A 22,743-nucleotide genomic window follows, 5' to 3' on the forward strand; every position below is an offset into this window, starting at 1 on the left:
CTAAGGAGATGTGCCCAAAGGCACAGGAAAGAGGTTAATAAAATGTCTAACATCTCGTATTCATCAGCTGTTGGTAGTCTGATGTATGCAATGGTATGCACAAGTCCAGTTATTGCACATGCAGTGGGAGTTGTGAGTAGGTTTATGAGTAATCCAAGTATGGAACATTGGAATGCTGTGAAATGGATTCTTCAGTATTTGAAAGGAACTACTACAAAGGCATTATGTTTCAAAGGATCTAATGTTGCTCTAAGTGGATTTGTTGACTCTGATCTGGTGGGTGATATTGATTCATGGAGGAGTACTACAAGGTATGTTTTTACTATAGGGGGAACTACAGTCAGTTGGGTTTCTAGGCTCCAAAAGGTTGTTGTACTTTCAACCACTGAAGCTGAGTATGTTGCTGCTATAGAAGCCAGCAAGGAGATGATTTTCTTACAATGTTTTCTGGAGGAATTGGGTCAGACACAGGAGGATCACCCATTATATACTGATAGCCAGAGTGTCATTCATCTTATGAAGAACTCTACTTTTCATTCAAGGACAAAGCACATTCAGCTCAGGTACCACTTCATCCAGACTATTTTGGAGGAGGGTCAGTTATGGCTTGAGAAGATTCACACAAGTAAGAATCCTGCAGATATGTTCACAAAGGTAGTTCCACAAGAGAAGTTGATTTCTTCATTAGTTTATGTTGGTCTTCTTGATTGATAATTATGGAATTTATACCAGTTGAGTCCTAGTGTTTTATCCAGCAGATGTTGCATGTATAGTGGTGTTGTGTAGTATCAGTCTCCAAGTGGGAGATTGTTCAGTGTGGAGCCTGATTAGTGTCCAAGTGGGAGATTGTTCAGTGTGGAGCCTGATCAGTCTCCAAGTGGGAGATTGTTGAAATGTGGTGATTGATCAACAAAGTACTATACACTTAGCACATATCCTCACCGGGGTCTAGGACCGAGCTGGGCCCTGGGCAGGGGTTCGGGGGCAGCAGCCCCAGAGAATTTTTTTTTTTTTGCCGTTTTTGTGTTGATGAAAACTGACATTGTAATAAAATCCTAAAAAGGCTGACTTTATTTGTTGCCCTAAAAGTGCATGTTATAAGTAGCTAGGATGCTTAAGGCATTGTAAGAATAATGTACTATTTTTGCTAGATAATAAGAAAGATTGGACGGCTGTGTATGGTGGACGTAACCCATTCTGGGTGAACCACATTAAATCTCTGTGTTATCTGTGTCCTATTTTAGTTCTTTATCTTTTGTATTTAAATCTGCATATAATTGTTAGTTCATATTTGCTTTAGATCTACTTGAATCCCTAACAGTAAAGATTATGACATGTATGCTTATTTTCTAAAGAGAGTTTCAAAGTGTTTTTGGAGCATTGAGATAATGGTTTTTGTCTAGGGAATGAGCAAGTATATTGTATGTAATGCAAAGCATGTGATGAGTTACTGAGTTTGATGAAGTGGTGATCAAGGAGTGGTCGAGGATTTCTTGAATAATGTGCAAAGATTGTTATGTAATCTAATGGTCATACTTGAACCAACTTGTTTGTAATCTCTATGAGAGAATTAGGTTTTTGTTGTATTACCAACCTAATTGATTTGTTTATAAGGTCGATGAGTTATTTTGTTTCAGAGTTAGCAAAGTTTCAATTGAGTGTGTGGTTGCTAAACCAGATGATATATCTACAGTTTGTGTAAAGGTGAATAGGAGCGAAAAAAAAAATCTGAATAAGCAAGTGTAGTGTTATTCAAATAGATCAGCAAACTCTTGTTGTTCTCTAACAATTACAATAGTTTTTGAAATCCCCTAACCAGGCAAACTCTAACAAGCTTGGTGTTATTTAAATCCTCTAACCAGGTGGTCCATTAGCTTGGATTTCAAATCCTCTACCAAGGTTACTCCTCACAGGGTATTGCTTTCAACAAGGCATTATAGTCAATCCCTTAACCAGGTGGTCCCTAACATGATTTATTCTTAGCATGACTTTTTGTAAAGCTTTAATAGGCTTGGCTCCTAACAGGGTGAACTTCAAAAGAGTTCAGATAGTTATCTTGTGAGTCTCATCTCACCTTGGTTTTTCCCTTTTGGGTTTCCACATCAAAATATTGTGTCAAGTGGTGAATGTTTTTGTGGTTATGTTTTCTATGGTTGAATTGCTTAACTACTTAATCCACTTTGATAAGTCATGATAACTGGCAGCAATATGAAATGAAGTTTTAATTATGTCAGTAAAAGTATTTGGATGTTTATGAGTTTCAAGTTGTTTACTATTAGTCTAATGTAACAATCAACCAGTTTATTGTGATAGAAATATTGCATTTATAGTTAAGTGGTTTTATTTGTCAGTTCTAAGTTTACTTTGAGAGGTTGATTTTGAGATTGGTGAGAGTTTATTATCAATTTTTCTATCTATTGACTCACCGCCCCCTCTTAGTACTTGACCAGATCCTTATTCTTTCATCATATTATCATAGCCTTCCACTATCATTGTTTCTCTCCTATTCATCACTTGTTTCTTCTCTTGCTCTCTTTTGAGAAAATTCATGAACAATTCTCTTTTCTAACATGCCATCTACTATTTGACATAAAGGAGGTCATGAGTTTGAATGTTGCATCCCCTTTTGATGTATCAAAATTGATCCCTCCATAGTGATGGGTGTTGGATGATGTACATCCCTTATTTCAACTTGTTAGCCATGAATTTCTTCAAGTTTGACCTTCTTCTCTTTCAATATTAGCTTCAATTCATCAAAATTGTTCATAACAAAATTGACTTCAGCACAAAATGGAGTAAAATCCTTTGTTGGATAATAGCTTGGATCCATTTTCTAAATTACAACCCATAACTTCCTAAAATTCATCCACTTCTCTTTCCTCCACTCCAAAGTCATGGAATAAAATTCATTTCTAATTATATCCTTGGGAAATTTATGCTCATGAGGTGATAGACCTCCTTTTATTCTTGTCTTTTAGATATTGTAAAACCCCTCCATGTCACTGTGTCTAGCTATTCTCACCCCTAAATGATATGGTGCAAAGAATTTGTCAAAATGCTCATATCCTCCTTTCAAAATCAAAAAGTATGCGATGATAGTATAATCAGGGAAGTTTGTTCCTTTACATTTTCCCTTTAATTATGTATCATGAATGCACCCTATCTACCACATTACCTTAGCAAAACCCATTCTCAAAGGAATAGTAAAAGGCAATGCATGTGGCTAACCAAAGAAACCATAGATTCTAATAATAGTGCTTATAGGATAAGGGATCAAATGCCCCCAATTGTGCTCAATCCTCAAAATTATAAATCTATCTTGAGGCCATACACAATCATGTAGCTCCTTGGGGATCTATGGTGGGTTTACTATCAACCTTTTCCTCAACTTAGAAGCAAAGTTATTGTCAAATATTACAAAACTAGCCTCTTGTCTGTCCCAAGACATATCCGTGCTCCAAAGCTACACCAGAATCTCCTTATTGTCAGTTTTCCTTTTGAGGTTCATGGTACCTTCAAATTAATCTACATTCCTATATAGGAATATGTGCATGAGCAAGGAATACCAGTAGAATTTAGCACTAGCCACTTCATTTTTAATATCCTATAACCCCTCATGAATCTTATTGTCAAGGTATGGGGTGAAGTCAAAAACCACTATATAATCTGGATGTTGAATTTGCATGGCCATATACAAGAAATCGGGTGGTATAAGTATAATTGGATTGAAACCCAATATCTGACACAAAGAGAAAAAGGTAGCCTGAAAATATGGAGCAAAAGCACCAATAGGGAATGGCTCCTCTAAACTAGGGCCAATGTAATAAGTTGTATTTCCTTCTCTAGCCAAATGCATTGGAAGAAAATTACTTCTAATGAAATCCTTCATTTTATAATACTCTTCTTTTAACTCATTTAGGTCTACTTGGACTAGGTTAGTAGATGGTTCATATAGGTCAAAAATCTCCTGGACTCTTCTCTTTTGATTCTCAGCAGAGTTTCTGCTTCATTTCCCCTTATAACCCTTGAGACAGGGTCATATATGTTTGCAACAACCTTGAGAAGGTCAACATCCATGAACACACCCAACACCACTAATTTACCTAAATCATATTGCTAGGGACTTGAGAGTGGGGAATGTAAGTTTCTCTATCCATACCATAATTTGAACATCTATAACCCAGTCATTGGTATCCCAACATCCGACAAGCGGTATTCTTTATAAGTTAACCCTTCTCCTAGGGTTTTTACATTAACATATTTCTTCCCTTGGTATCTATCATTTGTCGATGGCTTCAATTGGTCCGAGAAATCATCATTAAGATTCCTCTTCAGTTTTTCAGTCTGTCCTGAATGTTTTCATGAGGGAGCCATCTTTTGAACTAGGGTTTTCTACTAAAGTCACAAATTGAGAACAAGAAGACTAGGGCTAACATAAAATTTAAATTACAATAGAAATTCAAGAATACAAGGCATGGATTCTATTGAGTCTACTATCAACTTTTTCATTTAAATGAGTTAGCACTGAGCTAAATATTTATTTTTTCTTCTCGACTGATCAATCTTTTGATTATTTAAGCTTATTTTCTAATGTAACAATCTTCTCCAAAATATGAGATTGAGTTGGTTCAGCTGATCTAGTGGCTTCAGGTTCATCATCATCATATGGGACTAATGATATACTGGGGCTGCAAAGATTTATCTTAGGGTGAACTACTTCTTCTTCCTAGATAACAGGTGATGACCTAGATGTTGGTGGTGCAAATGTCCCTACAAGTGCAGAAGAGGAAACCTTTATATGTCCCTGCTCAAGGAGTTGCACTCTCATTTGCAACTCCACACACCTTTGTTGAGCTACATTATAATCATTGAAAAGTTTATCAAACTTTCTCATTAACTCTGCATTTTCCAAGGCTTCTCTTTTTGAAGTCTCATGTGCCAATTTAGCAACATCAACATTCAATTTTGTAGCTTGTACACTTCATGTATCAGATGCTCTCTTTAAAATAAGGCCTCCCCTTAAGCAAGGATTTAATTCATTAATGTTAGGCTTTCTAGGTCCTTCCTCTAGTACCCATATTGTAAAGGTTGCATAATCATCTACAAAATCTTATCCTTGTAATGCCAACCTTGCTTCCTCCTCTGAATTGGATTGTTGGCCTTTTGATTTCCTAATTGTATCAAAAGCCACTTCATCTGCTATGTCCCATTCTAGTAAAATCAAAACTCTAGTCTGACTTATCATCATCTTGCCCTCATCTATAGTGACTCTCTTGAACTCTTCCATCATTTCAATCTTGACCTCTTCCTGATTTTCTTGATCAAGCCTTACTGGCCTTTGGGTCTTTTTCTCAATACTTCTCCTTTTGTATTCTTTGATCTTCATCTTCCATACTAGTTGCAAAAAAAATGGACCTCTCACAAAAGTATCATCTTCAAGAAACTTATTGGATGCTTCTTTTCTTGCATCCCTAAAAGCTTTACCTTGAACATCTAAAGGAGTGAGGTCCAACTCCAAATTAAGGGGAAAAAGAGGAATACCAATTTACCTTTCTACACTTGTTGCTACAAACATATGTTCCTCCATTTGTTCTTCATCTTGCCTTATGGGTGAAAAGGGTACTGGTTATGGCAAAGGACTTCTATTTGAGTCTTCAAATCAATCATCTTGACTCTTTTAAAAGGCTTGATTTGCATCCTTGAGGAAGGCTTTGTCTTCATTATCCTTTTACCTTTTCTCCTTACTAACCTTCCACTATCCCTGCTGCACTCCTCTTCATCACTTGTTTCTTCTCTTTCTCTCTTTTGAGAAGATTCATGAACAAATATCTTTTCTACCATGCCATCTACTCTTTAAGGTAAAGGAGGTTGTGAGCTTGACTGTTGCATCCCCTTTTGATGGATCAAAATTGATCCGTTGACAGTGATGGGTGTTGGATGATGTGCATCCCTTCTTTCAACTTGTTGGCCATGAAATTCTTCAAGTTTGTCCTTCTTCTCCTTCAATATAATCTTCAATTCATCAAAATTGTTCATAAAAAAATCAACTTTAGCACAAAATGGAGTAACGTCCTTTGTTGGATCATAGCTTGGATCCATCTTCTGAATTGTAGCCCATAACTTCCTGAAAACTAACCACTTCCCTTTCCTCTACTCCTCAGTCATGGAATAAAATTCATTTCTAATTATATCCCTAGGAAAGTTATTCTCATGAGGCAATAGACCTCCTTTTATTTTTCTCTTGAAGATATTGTAAAACCCCTTCAGGTCACTATATCTATCTATGCTCACCCCTAAATGATATGGTGCAAATAATTTGTCAAAATGCTCATATCCTCCTTTTATAATCAAAAAATATGGGATGATAGTATAATCAAGGAAGGTTGTTCCTTTAAATTCTCCCTTTAATTCCTTATCATGAATGCACCCTATCTGCCACATTACCTTAGCAAAACCTATTTTCAAAGGAACATTAAAAAGCAATACATGTGGCTGACTAGAGAAACCATTGATTCTAATAACAATGCTTACAAGATAAGGGATGAAATCCCCCCAATTCTGCTCAATCCCCACAAGTAGCAATCTCTCTTTAGGCTATACAAAATCATGTAGCTCCTTGGAGATCCTTTGTGAATTTAGTGTCAACCTTTGCCTCAACTTAGAAGTAGAGTTATTGTAAAATCTTACAAAACTAGCCTCTTGTTTGTCCCAAGATATATCCATGCTCCAAAGCTGCACTGGAATCTCCTTATTGTCAATTGTCCTTTTGAGGTTCATGGTACCTTCAAAGTTATCTTTGTTCCTATATAGGAACATGTGCTTGAGCAAGGAATACTAGTAGAATTTAGCACTAGCCACTTCATTTTTAATGTCTAGTAACCCCTCATGAATCTTATCTTCAAGGTATGGGGCAAAGTCAAAAACCGTTGTATAATCTAGATATTGAATTTGCATGGCCATATACATGAAATCACGTGGCATAACTGTAATTGGATTGAAACCCAATATCTGACATGGAGAGAAAAAGGTAGCCTAAAAATAGGGAGAAAAAGAACCGATAGGGAATGGCTCCTCTGAACTAGGGCCAATGTAATAAGTTGTATTTCCTACTCTAGCCAAATGCATTGGAAGAAAATTACTTCTAATTAAATCCTTCATTTTATAATACTCTTCTTTTAACTCATTCGGGTCTACTTGCACCAGGTTAGCAGATGGTTCATATAGGTAAATAATATCCTGGAATTCTTCTCTTCTAATTGTCAGTGAATTTTCTCCTTCATTTCCCCTTATAACCCTCGAGACAGGGTCATATCTATTTGCAACAACCTTGAGAAGGTTGACATCCATGAACACACTCGACACCACTTATTTACCCGAATCATACTCTCAAGGACTTGAGAGTAGGGAGTGTAAGTTTCTCTGTCCATAACATAATTTGAACATCTCTAGCCTGGTCATTGGTATCCTAGCATCTGCCAAGTGGTATGCTTTATCAATTAACCCTTCTCCTAGGGTTTTTCCTCTAACAAATTTCTGCCCCTGCTATCTATCATTTTTCAAGGGCTTAAATTGGTCCAAGAAATCATCATAGAGATTCCTCTTCAGGTATTCAGCCTGTCGTAAATGTTTTCATAATGGAGCCATCTTTTGAACTAGGATTTTCTACTGCAACCTCAAATTGAGAAGGAAAAGACTAGGGCTAACACAAAATTTAAATTACAATAGTAATTCAAGAAAATTTCACCTTTCTCTCTTTAGCTTCTAAACCTATAACAATTGAAACTCTTTTCCTACAATTTTATGCACAATTTACAACATTAATTGCTTCAAAATATATGGAAAAGCCCACACGAAGTTACTATTTTGATTACACTAGAGGGATAGCGATTCTGTATTGCAAGAAATAGTCTCAAACTTCTTCAGCCATAGGAATGTCTTCTGAATCACTACAAATTTATGTATGAATCAAAAATACCTTTAAGAGTTCTTTTATTACTGCCTGGAATGAAACTTCATTGTCTCATCCACCATTATTACTCTAGCAAGAGAAATAATTCCTCTAACTTGCATTTGAAAAGTTTAAAACCCAACTGTCAATCATCTTTCACACTGGCAATTCTCATGAACCAAACTAGTCAAACTAACATTGACCCTCCCATGTGGCAAGCGGGTCCACCCTTAGCAAGATGTGGCATATCCAAAGCATCACCTATTTCACCACTTTTAGTGACCCCATCATTGGCTTTCTTTGGCCCGCCTTGGACATGTGGCATCATCTTGTGATGCTGCAGTCCATAATCTCCTTGCATCTCTCAATCATGAGGTTACAAAAAACCATTGGACATTCTTTTTGTTTACTTTCCAACTGCACCGATCATTTAACTATGGCCGCTAACTCCCGAGCACTTCTTGGACATGAATTAAAACATCACCATTCAATATAAGCACATGCAGAAACATACATCCTTAGTAACTTCGATTTTACCTGCTGGGAAACGATAATATTAAAAGTTTGAAAGGTCAACCATTAGCTCACCCTTCTCCATCGAGGACATGTGGCATCATCTCATGATGTCACGGTCTTTATCTTCCTTGCACCTTTGACCATGGGGAAGTGCAAACCATTATATCTATAATGCCTTTATCAATCAACCAAAGAATTAAAAATATTACTTAGGAAAATTTGATGGGCGCAAGCACAAATATTAAAATGGGACCGACCATAGGGAAAAATTTTGTGCGACTTAGGAAAAATCATTAGATGGACTGGTTGAACACAACTTACCACTTAGGAAATAAAATGGCCCTGCCAATGGTAACCGACCCTTGGCTTAACTGGAAAAGGTAATGACAAAACATAATAGGCTCAAGGTTTTTCTATAACAAGACTTAATCAATAATCACAAGCCCTAAAGCCCTAAACCTTGAAACTTTGATAGAAGGCAAGATAAATCCAGAAAAACCAAAATTTACCCAATGACCTAAAATTATATTTTGCAAAACATAAATTTAGGTCCTATTAGTGGCTCTAGTTGGGGACATTCATTTCATAGGAATTAAACAATAATTCCTAAATCTTTGGTGAAGTAGACCATTTTTAGAGTAGACCAAAAAGAAGCTACCTGGATAAGGCAACTTCAACAAAAAAGAAACTACACTAATATGTAAAAAACTTAACTAATGCTCATGGATAATAACTACTTTAAGAAAAGTAGAGCTTCAAGAATTGTCCATGAATAGGCAATTCAAGACTGTCACCATTTATATCTTGGACAATATACAAATGTTCTCTCCACTTGCTTTGGATCAGATATGGGCCTAGCCAAATGGCATCAAACTTGCCATGTTTTTCTTTGTCTTCTAATTTGGCATTCCACATCAGAACCAAATCATTAATTTGAAAAGTTCTTGCAATTGCTCTTTTGTCATACAAGTTTTTAACCTGCATCTGTAATTTTGTATTCCTGGCATTGGCTTCTCTTCTAGTTTCATCTAGTTCCATTAAAGCCTCAATCCTCAATTGCATATCATCATCTATATCATTGTCATAAGTTTGGACAAACTTATATATTTTCATCAGGTTGTTTTGGGGTAACCTTGAACGCATACCATATACCAAATCAAAAGGTGCACATCCAATTTATTTCTTAATTGTTACCTTGTCTGCCCAAACAGCTAATCTTAGCTTTGAATCCCAGTCCTTCTTGTTTTTCTCTAGGATTCTTTTGATAATCTTCATCAAGCTCTTATTGCTTGATTCAACTTTCCCATTTCCTTGTGGGTGGTAAGGTGATGAATATGAGATTTGGCTGCCATATTTGTTTAGAAGTTTTCATATTCCTCTAACCTAAAACTCATGACATTATCAGAGACTATCCTCTTCGGACATCCTAATCTAGTCAATATATTATTCGTGGGAAAATCAATTACCACCTTACTTGTTGTTTTTCTAGTTGGTAAGGCTTCAACTCACTTAGTGAAATAATTAGTGGCCACCAAAATCCAAGAATGACCACTACTAGATTTACATGCTATCTCTCCAATAAAATCTATACCCCATTGCTAGAATAGGGCCAGCACATTTACAGATCTTAATGGCAAATTCCCTGAAAATTTTGAATTTTCCTAAAATTTTTTGGCATGGATCACATTTTTTGACTAATTGATGTGCATCCTTGAAAATTGTTGGACACCAAAACCCAACCCTTAATATCTCATGTGCACTTATCTTAGCCATATAATGCCCTCCACAAAGTCCACTATGCAATTCAGATAATAACTTGTGAGCTTGATCCTGGTCAACACATTTTATCATGACACCATCATTGTTCCTCCACCAAAGTTTCCCATTAACTATGGCATATTTAATAGCATGTAATTTTAATCTCCTCCTTTTATTATTGCTCATGTCTCCTGAACATTTCATCCTCTGCAAATAGTATATGATGTCATCATACCATTTACAACCATCCATGTCACATATATAAGATTTGTGTTCTTCTCACATAATATTTATTTGATTGGCATCCAAATTACTCTAGGCCATTAATTTTGTCAATCCTTGTCCTCTCACTAACTTAGTGATTTGGATATCAATATTAAACTTTTGGATCTCATTGATCCATCAACATCTTCTTCGAGACACTTCTTGTTGTGTGAAAATGTCTTTGATTGTAGCACTAGGCACATATGCAACCACTATTGCTCCCATCAGATAACTCCTAAAAGATTTACCCACCTTCACTAGTGCATAGTCCTGCTTCTCATTTAAATCATACTTCAGATCTATAGCTTGCAAGGATTTACTAAAGAATGCTATAGGTTGTTCAAAACCCTCTGAGTTCTTTTGCAGCAAGACAACAACAACAATATGAAAAGATGCAAACAAGAAGATTTGCATAGGTTTTCCATAATCAAGTGCCTTCAGAATAGGTGCATTCTTAATAGCCTTCTCAATCTCCTGGAATGCCTTGACTAGCTCCTCATCCCATTCTATCTTTGCACCTTTCTTCAACTTCTTGGATATAGGTCTACTAATTTCAGCAAAATTTGTGACAAACCTTCTTAGAAAATTAATCTGCCCAAAGAATGATTGGATACCTTTCACTGTTTTGGGCCGAGGGACCTTGTCAATTGCTACTACCCTCTCCAGGTCAATCCTTATACCATCTTTTGAAACAATGTGACCAAACAACTTACCTATAGTCACCCTAAAATCACATTTCTTTGGGTTTAAAGATATCCCATATTCAATAGCCCTGTCAAAGATTTTTTGAAGGTGACCATAGTGATCACTTTCCTTCTTGGAATAAGTTGTTAAATAATCCTGATATGCCACTAAGAACACATTTATAATGTCAAAAAATGTGGCATCCATGGCTCTTTGAAATGTTGCTCCTGCATTTGTTAAACCAAAATTCATTCTTACATAAATATAGGTTCCCTAAGATGTAGTGAATGTTGTTTTGTACTATTTTGATTCTTTGACCATTACTTGGTTGTAGCCTAAAAATCCATCCATCATAGACAAGAGCTCACATCCTATTACCCTTTGTAGCATTTCTTCCATATTGAGCAATGGATAATTGTGTTTTAATGCGGATATATTCAGATTCCTAAACTCAACACACAATCTAATATCTCCATTTTTTTTCCTTACAGGTTCTAAGTTAGACACCCATGATGAATGTCTGATAGGTTTTATAATCTCATAATCTCTTAACTTGATAAGATCTTCTGCATTTTAGGTTCTAAGGTTTGATTAATAGGTCTTTGCTTCTATCTAAAAGGCTTAGCATTTTCCTTTAAAGGAATTTCATGTTGAAATAAATCTTCCCTATAAGCCTTTAGGTCATTATATGACCAAGAAAAAACGTGTTTATATTTTCCCAACAAATTAATCAGCATTTTCCTAACCCTAGGTGACATCTTTTTTTTAGTATACACCTTCCTTGGGGCTCCTTCTGTCCCAAGGTTAACTTCTAAATCCTCAGGGTGTGGGGTAGTAGTAACAACCTTGGCCTTGTCCTGACTATCAAACACCCTTTCTAGGACAGCCAGACCTTTGGGAATTTTGTTTGTCTTCAATTGAATCACCTCCTTCCCAAAGATTTTTTCTTTATCATCCACTATTTCTACAAAGCCACTGGAATCAATCTCATGATTCTCACATTCATATACACAATGTAAAAACCTTAAAATATCATCATCATCACTGAAAACCTGCCATCTTTCAAGGTTGTTAGGGACTGAAGGCCTCGTTTGAACCTCAACTTTTGAGATTCCAACAAAAGTGATATCCTCTAGCTTTCGAGATATATTTGCCAACAAATCTACCATTTTTTTATGGCTTCTTTCCTTCCATTCAATACCAAATGCATCAAAATTCTCAATTTGATCCCATACAACATTTCTATACTTCTTCAACCTTTTATTTTTTTATCATACTTAGATCTGATTTGGGATATGATTAATTCAGAATCTCCAATGACTTTGAGACTCTTTATCCCATGTTTTTCAGCCAATCTCAACCCTAGCAACAATGCTTCATACACTACCACATTATTTGTGCATGCAAAGGCCAGAGTAAAATAAAATCTAAAAGTTTCCCCATGGGGTGATATGAATAATACACCTGCACCTGAGCCCTCCTTAGAACTAGCTGTTAGGTCCCAGACACAATTGAGAGGGGGGGGTGAATCAGTTGTCAAATAAATTCAAACCAAAAACAACTTAACCAACTTAATGCTTAATACTGGTAAACCAGATTAATATACCAGTAGACAGTTTTAACACTTAATTGCTATACCGGTAAATATTAGTGCATGAAACATAAACACAAAGTAATCCACAACACATAACACCAATGTTTGTACGTGGAAACCCTATAAGGGGAAAAACCATGGTGGGAAACCTTACCCACAATTAGATGATACTACTACAGATAGTAAGTCTACATAAATGGGGTCTACACATGCAAAAAAGCCAACTGCCTAGAGCTCATTGCTCAAACACAAATGGGAGTCACACTGACTACAATTGGATGGTTAAATCCAATAAGAATGTACTGCTCAAAAATAGCATCATCATATGCTGGATTCAGTACTGGTGTAATGCTGATATGCTTTCATAAAAACCTAGCTTCACCTTCAAATGATGTCTGCATGTATAGGTCTGCTTACTCTTGCATATACCTTCACAAAATCCTTTTTTACATTCCCCTTTTGATCTTACAAATAAGATCTTACATTTATACCATAACCTAAGACTAATTTTAGTAGGTTGGCTCTACAAGATATTGCAATAAAACATTTTACAAACAATATAATATCTAATGCAATAACCAATTGAACATGTCAGCTTAATTCATTTACAACAATAATTAATCATCTCCATGGCATGTCGTTCTGATCTGGAAAAGATAAACTTGCCGGTGTAACCCTAGACCTATTTGCTGGTAACAACAAATATGCAATTATGAATATACCAATGAACAAAACTCCAAGATAAAGTGTCCACATGATGTCTTCGATATTACCAAGTGTTTTCCATATTATTCCAAGTGGTGGTGATCTTTATATCTTGCCAGTGTACCAGATATTGGTAATTATGCAATAGTTACTTGCTTGTCGGTGAATGCTACTGGATCTCCAAAGTACTAGTGTTTTAGTAGGTGTTGACATCAATGACAAAACCATACCAAAATACCAACAATCTCCCCCTTTGGCATTGATGGCAACACAAGATGGAAAAACCATCAAAGTGCCAAAATAGAAATGCCAAATACAAAAAACCAAGAATCTCCAAAAAAGATCATAACCAGAAATCAAAATACATACAGAGAGTAATAATCTCTCCTAAACAACAATCTCTCTCCCTGGGAGCAACATGTGTTTTCCTTATGTTTTCAAAGTTTTTCCATACCAATCTCTCCCCCTTTGACATCAAATGCCAAAGTTCCAACAAAACCAAGTTCATATGCAAAATACCAATTAAATCAATATACCAACTACTCCCCCTGAGAAGTAGCTTCCCATCAATGACCGAAATAAAAGATTTGTCTATTAATTCTACTGGTTGATGACAATTATCAACTATCTAAGTCTCTACCGATGGTGGTATGACTCTGAGCTGATCTCTAAGATATTCAAAAGTCTCCTTAGGTAGAGGTTTAGTGAAAATATCTACAATTTGCTCTTTAGTATTCACATAAACCAGTTTTATCTCCTTTGCTTCAACATTTTCCCTTAGAAAATTCATTTTGATAGAAACATGTTAGGTTTTAGAATGTAGTACAATATTTTTAAATATATCAATTGCTACATTTTTATTACAATAGATAGTAATAGGTTCCTTTCATTTTACCTTTATGTCTTTCAACATTTGCTTAAGCCATAGTACCTATGTACAGTTAGTTGCTGCTACAACATATTCTGATTCTGCTGTTGATAAAGATGTACAACTTTGTTTCTTACTCAACCAAGAAACTAATCTTTTTCCAAGAAAGAATGCTCTGCTGGTGGTGCTTTTTCTATCATCCACATCTCCTACCCAATTTGCATCCGTGTATGCACATAGTTCAAAGTTTTTATCTCTAGGGTACCATAATCCAAGATTTATAGTACCTTGTAAGTACCGAAAAAATACTTTTTATTGTTGATTCATGATTTTCTCTAGGATTACTTCGAAATCTTGAAACAATACATATTCCATTCATAATATCAGGTCTGGTTTGTGTCAAATACAATAAACCTCCTATCATAGATTTGTATCTAGTCAGATTAATAGGTGTAGATTCATCCCTTTATGATAATTTGTCATTTGTTGTCATAGGTGTGCTTACCGGTTTAGAGTTCTGCATCCCAAATTTCTTTAGTAACTCTTTTAAGTACTTGGATTGACTCAAGAATATACCTTTATTAGTCTATGAAATCTGCAATCCTAAGAAGAATTTTATTTCTCCAATCATAGACATTTCAAATTCTTGTTGCATTTTAATAGAAAATCCTTTACATAATCCATCTTCTCCTCCAAAGATTATATCATCAACAAATAATTATATAATCAAGATGTCATCATTAGTTATTTTGTAATATAAATCATTGTCTGCATTCCCTTTAGTAAAATCAATCTTTAAAAGATAATTATCCAATCTTGCATACCAAGCTCTTGGAGCTTGCTTTAGTCCATACAGAGCTTTTCTTAACCTACAAACCATATCATTATCATCTGTCAAAGAAAATCCACTAGGTTGTTCAATATAGACTTCTTCTTCAAGATCTCCATTCAAAAATGCACATTTAATATCCATTTGATAAACTTTGTAGTTCTTGTGTGCTGCAAAAGCCAAAAATAATCTGACTGTCTCAATTCTAGCTACCAGTGCAAAGGTTTCATTGTAATCAACTCCTTCTTTTTGAGAATATCCTTTACACACTAGTCTTGCTTTATTTCTAACAACCTTACCATCTTCATTAAGTTTGTTTCTGAATACCCATTTGGTTCCAATTATATTTTTATCTTTAGGCCAGGGAACTAATGTCCAAGTGTTATTTTTCTTAATTTGTTCTAATTCTTCTTCCATAGCTTTAATCCAAAATTTATCTTCACATGCCTCATTAACAGATGATGGTTCAATTTGAGAAATAAGACATACCTCTTCATTTTCCATTCATCCTCTTGTCATAACTCCCTTAAACTTATTTCCAATTATTTGATCTTCATAATGATTCAGTCTTACATACCGGGGTGTCTTTGTTTGTTGTTGTTCCTCAATTACTATGGAATCCTCAGATGATATTGGGGTAACTGGATCTTCATTCTGTACTGGTGGATTTAGAGTAGGTTCATTTGTCAAAATTTATGTTGCCGGTTCAGAGTCTATATACCTTGAAGTTCCTCTGAATTGTTCATCAATTTTTACATTTGTACTTTCAACAATTTTTTGCAATCTTTTGTTAAAACATCTATATGCCTTGGTCTTAGATGAATAACCAAGAAATATTCCTTCATCACTTCTAGGATCAAATTTGCCAATATACTCATCTCTTCTGATATAACATTTACTTCCAAAAATTCTGAAATACTTAAGAGTAGGAGTATTACCAAACCATAGTTCATGAGGGGTCTTACCGGTTTCACCTTTGATGTGAACTTTGTTGAATGTATAGACCATTGTACTGACTGCTTCTCTCCAATATACATGTGGTAGGTTTTCTTTTGATAACATACTTCTTTCTACATCCAAGATAGTTCTATTTTTCCTTTCAACAACTCTATTCTCCTATGGTGTCCGAAGTGCTGATAGCTGTCTTCTAATTCCATTAATTTCATAGAATGTATTAAATTCCTTAGATGTAAATTCTCCTCCTTGATCTAATCTTAAACATTTGATTTTCTTACCGGTTTCATTTTCTACCATTGCTTTGAACAGTTTGAACTTTCCAAGTGCTTCTAATTTTTCTCTAAGAAAAGTAACCCAACACATTCTAGAATAGTCATCAAAGATTAGCATGAAATATCTATCACCTTGTAAGCTTTTAGTTCTAGCTGGACCACATAAATTAGTGCGAATCAAATCAAGAGGATTATTTGATTTTTCTGGAATACTTTTGAAACTAGCTCTAACTTGTTTTCCAAATTGGCATTCCTTACATATTGTACTCTAAGGTTTGGCAATTTTAGGTAAGTCTCTATCTACCTTAGAAGTACTGATCTTTACCATGCAATCAAAGTTTACATGACAAAGTCTCTTATGCCATAACCAAATTTCATCTATATGTGCAATCAAGCATGTCTTTTTACTATTATTCAAATGAAAGATATTACCTCTAGTCTGATTACTGATTGCAATTTCCAAACCAGTTCTATTCATGATTTTGCATTTTCCATTTTTAAATTGTAATTGAAATCCTTTCTCAACTAATGGACCAACACTCAAAAGATTATGCTTTAATCCTTCAACAAAGTAAACATTATCAATGTTATGCTTACCATCAAGAGATATTGTACCCTTACCTTTGATTGAACAAGCTTTTGTATCTCCAAATCTCATTAAGCCTCCATTGTATTCTTGAAAGTTCAAGAATTTACCTTTGTCTCCTATCATATGATGTGAGCATCTTGAGTCAATGATCCATTCATCCTTTACTTCAACTTTAGCTGCTAGGGCTTGTACTACTGGTTGAGTAGTAGGTGCCAGTTTATCTTCTATTATAGCAACAAAAATCCATCCATTGTCTATTGGATCCTCATCAGAATCATCAGTCACACCTTCATCAACAATGTAACAAGATTTGTCTTTATTCTTCTTAAATATGTATCTCTAATATTTAGGGTTAGGATTGTATGTTCTTCTAGCTTCTTCTCTTAGTCGAGCATGTCTATTAGGGCATCTTGAAGCCATATGACCAATCTTATTGTAGTTAAAACATTTAAAGGGTGCTTTACCTTCATACTTAAATCCAACTGGACTTTTAGGCATTTTCCTTGCAAATAGTGCTTCAATTTCTTCAAGATCTTCATTTTCTTTCCTGCTTTCTTCAAGTTCTCTTGCATAATAGGCTTTCCAATCAGATTTTTCAAATGATGGAGTAGATGATGTTGATGCTTTAAAGGCCAAATCTATCTTTATAGTAGCAACAGGACCAAATTCTTCAATTTCAAAAGCTGAAAGTTTCCCAATCAATGTATCCCTAGTAACTAAAGTACTAGGCATTGTTCTTAACTCATTTATAGCAATGACTTCCATTTTATATGCCGGTGGAAATCCTCTTGTAACTTTTGAAACAATTTCATCCTCACTTAAGGTTCCTCCATAACATTTAATACCTAAAACAATTTCATTTACTCTTTCCATAAAAGAAGAAATCCTTTCATCTTCTTCCATTTTTTAGATGTTCATACCTGACCCGGAAGCTTTCATGTTTTACAATTTTGACTGTGGAATCTCCTTCATTTAGTGTTTCCAAATGATCCCAAATAGCTTTAGCAGTAGACCTATCTGATAGTCCCATGATTTGCTAATCTGATAATGCGCTCAAAAGTGCTTCTCTTGCTTTGCAATCATTTTCTTCATCTTTTGTCAAGTTAGCTGGACTGGGCTGACCTTGTACAGCAATAGTATAACCATTCTTTGTAACATCCCAGATGTCCTTTCCAATGCAATTTAGATGTGTCTCCATTCTGATCTTCCATATGCCATAGTTGGTTCCATCAAGTTTAGAATTGTCCTTCCTGAAATAGTTAGTAGACATTAGATCTCCTCAAGTTGTTAAACTTCTGCAAAAGAGGACTAAGCTCTGATACCAATTGTTAGGTCCCAGAGACAACTGAGAGGGGGGGGTGAATCAGTTGTCAAATAAATTCAAACAAAAAACAACTTAACCAACTTAATGCTTAATATCAGTAAACCAGTTTAATATGCCCATAGATAGTTTTAATAGTTAATTGTTGTACCGGTAAAGATTAGTGCATGAAACATAAATACAAAGTCATCCACAAAACATAACATCAATGTTTGTACATGGAAACCCTGTAAGGGGAAAAACCACAGTGGGAAACCTTACCCACAATCAGAGGATACTACTGCAGATAGTAAGTGTACATAAATGGGGTCTGCACGTGCAGAAAGGCCAACCGCCTAGAGCTCACTACTCAAACACAAATGGGAGTCACACTGACTACAATTGGATGGTTCAATCCAATAATAATGTACTGCTCAAAAAAAGTGTCTTCATATGCTGGATTCAATATCGGTGTAATGTTGATATGCTTTCACAAAAACCTAGCTTCACCTTCAAACAATGTCTGCGTGTATAGCTCTACTTATTCTTGCATATACCTTCACAAAATCCTTTTTCACATTCCCTGTCTGATCTTACAAATAAGATCTTACATGTATACCATAACCTAAGACCAATTTTAGTAGGTTGGCTCTACAAGATATTACAATAAAACATTTTACAAACAATATAATATCTGATGCAATAACCAATTGAATATGTTGTCTTAATTCATTTACAACAATAATTAATCATCTCCATAGTGTATCATGCTGATCTGGAAAAGATAAACTTGCTGGTGTAACCCTAGACCTATTTACCAGTAACAACAAATATGCAATTATAAATATACCAATGAACAAAACTCCAGGACAAAGTTTCCACACGATGTCTTCAACATTACCAAGTGTTTTCCATATTATTCCAAGTGTCGGTGATCTTTATATCTTTTCGGTGTACCAGATATTGGTAATTATGCAATAGTTACTTGCCTGCTGGTGAATGCTACTGGATCTCTAGAGTTCTAGTGTTTTTGTAGGTGTTGACTGTTGGCATATGGACACTCCAATGAGACATTGTATGTGATTGAAGGTTTTGTCATTGATGGCAACCTTGCAATCCTATGGCACCGGCAAGACATCATACCAACAAAACATTACATAGGCAAGACAGTGCACCGGCATCAATAAGATCACTCTACACCGACATCGACACCGACAAAGAAGAAAAGATGTATACCGACATATAGGCCAACATGACTTTTGATATGTAATATTTTGTTTATTATTGTAAGCCGACTTGGCAAATTGTAAAATGACTCTTGTATATAAAGGAGATCATTGTAGACATTTAGAGAGGTAATGTAGCGAGCATAAAGAAAATTATTAGGTAGACCTAATGTGCGAATTATAGGTCAAGGGTATATGTAAAGAACAGAGTTAGAACTGGTACTAAATCTGGCATTGGAGATGCTATTGTAAAGCAATACAAGTCATTGGATTAGTATAATCCTCATTGTAAGTCAGTGTGACTTCTCTTTGAGCAGTGAGCTCTAGGCAGTTGGCCTTCCTGCATGTGCAAGCCCCTATTGTAAGTAATATTCTCTTATTGGCCAGTGAGTGAATATTGTGGGTCACAAATCCCATTGAGGTTTTTCCCACACTGGGTTTCCTCGTTAAACATCTTGTGTTATGGTTTTCTTTTCATGTGGATGTTTCTGATTTTGTTTATTGCATAATTCTTGCATACTGGTATACTGCTATTTTATGTTCTACATGTTTTAACTTAAGAAATTATTATCACCAGTTAGATACTAATTCACCCCCCCGTCTCAGTATCTATGGGAATCCTAACATTGACATCAATGACAAAACCATACCAAAATACCAACACTAGCTTCATCAAAATACATCTAGTCCATAAATTATCATCACTTGATGATTTTTCTACCTCCTCATCCAATAGTGTAGGTTGTTCTTTTTTCCTTTGTGGAGAATCCTCAACTCTAAATGCATTGTTTTTTGTGTCTACAAAACAAGTCATGTCCTCATCAAATTTTTTATATGCACCATTATATATGGTACCTTGGATTATCTTTTAACCTTTACATTTCTACCATCAATACTAAAGGTAGCAATAGATAAGTCACACTACAAACTTCCACCCATAGAGGCACTCCACTTTCTTGACAAAAACATCCCATAATGTAGTAGGATATCCACAACTAGGACACTCATGGTTAACTACTTCTAAGAGAAGGCAACAAGATTATAAGGTAGTGCCTTTATAGTACCTATCAAAGGCACTTCTCTTGAATCCATAGAACAACATCTCCCCTTAGGAGTATCTACTTTTAATCCCATGGATTGCATTATCCTTCTGTAATGCCCCACCAAGAAACCCCAAAGGGTTTAAGTTAAAAACTCTCAATTAGAGTGTAAATATTTTTTTTTTTTAATAATAGTTAAGAGTGTTCATAATTAGACACAACATTAAGATACATTGGAGTTATCTGAAATCTTAGATAGCATAGCGGAAGGCTAAACGATCCTAAGGAGTTTCCCAACACGATTACATAACCTTACACAACTCAACTTGCGTCATTTGATCCATTAAACTGGATATCTTAATTACGAGATAATGCATAGATCTTGATTATATATATGCTCAATGAAGAGACATCTTAGAATTTTAGGCAGCGTTCATTTACTTTGGGTGGTTGGGAGGCCATCGAGAGGTTATTAACTCAATGCACTTTAATTCATAATTTCATTAGGAGGCCTCCCAATAGGTTCAAGCGTTTAATATAACAAAGTTCATTCATTTGGTTTTAAGTTAATCACCCACATTTGATATCTTGCTTAGATATTAAAAGTTTGGTTAATAAGATGAGATACATTCATTAAGGATGAAACTACAAATTAATAGAGTGAGGTCCCTTCATTTGATTTCATACATAGCCAACTAATGAGTTGTAGTTCTTTTATGAAAGTTAAAATGTGAGTAGCCATAGAATTCATTGAAATTTTAATAATGCTAATAGATGGCTAAATTCACTAAGGTGAAAATGTATTAGGACCACGAGTTCATCCTTTTAAATTAGAATATAGTTAGCAAGATGATATTCATCATTACATGATTAAAACATGAGTACATAGTGACGTTCTTTCATTAGGATTAAAGTATAATTATCTCATTGCATGTCACTCCTTTTTAATCAAATAAGGTTAATATGAAGAGATACATTTACTAAGGTTGAGATAAAATCAACTATACCAATACTTCCCATTTTAGTTCAATCTTTAGCAATCATAAGAGATTCTTTCATAAAGATTACAATTATGGATAAATAGTTGAGTCCACCCAATTATCAAGTTAATTTTGGTAAGGATTATTGTTAAGATTAAAACGTGAAATAACTAAACAAATTCGTCCAATGTAGTGAAACATAACTAACATGGCGTCATTCATTTAAGAAGATAAAAGTAAATACCTATATGATGTTTATCCTTTAGTTCCCAACTTAGAAATTTTAACATTAATTCTGTCTTTGTTTCCCATACTCATTTGTTCAATTTACATGCTTAATAACAAGTTAATCCAATGATGTAATCTAGCAAGATTCTCTCCGCTATTACAACTTTTAATTTACATTATCAAAATACTCTTTCCATAATCTTAATTACAATCTTCCATGAACCTGATTTCTACATTTGCCAAGATGAATAATTTTATGCACTTAGATTTAAATTCGTTAATTTTCCATCGTACACTTTACAAGATAACAACCATACATGAAAACTTAAAGCATAAATCAAAGGAAGCTAAAACATCGCATAACACAGATATGATCTCGGAGTTCACCCCTAAAGGGCTACATCTCCGGGTCTGCTCAACTGCAAGACCCCTCTAGCATTTAATATAGTTAAGATTACAAATTTACATGTCTTTTACATCTCTGCCCTTTAGGCGACACATCCATTATACAAAATCTACCTCGATTGATTATTACATAGTGATCCCTTTTAGAAGTGGGTCAAATTGAATCATGACAAAAAAACAAACAAACCTAGATTCTCTTGTTTGACGGTACCCTAACTAGGGGCTTGACCAACTTATGACCAAACACTAGCATATCAAGTCTTACCATTGCATAACCAAATTCTATTATAGAAACTTAAACCTACATAGGCATTATCTGGTAGAGGTACTTGTTTACCATATCGTTTTAACCATTAACGTCGATCAAGTTTATGGGTTTGCTAAATTAACCTTTATATAAAAAAAAAACAATTCACATTAATCCACCATTAATACTTAGTCCATGTTAATAATATGTATTAACTCAAGCATGACGTAGTCAATATGAAATTAATAACTTGTATTAAAGGATGAATTTACTAAGCATTGGTTATCTAAATCCAACTATCATTTAATAATCTGAGATTAAATAATATAAACG

This window comes from Cryptomeria japonica, chromosome 3 (assembly GCF_030272615.1).
Source record: "Cryptomeria japonica chromosome 3, Sugi_1.0, whole genome shotgun sequence".
In the NCBI taxonomy this organism is placed as follows: domain Eukaryota; kingdom Viridiplantae; phylum Streptophyta; class Pinopsida; order Cupressales; family Cupressaceae; genus Cryptomeria; species Cryptomeria japonica.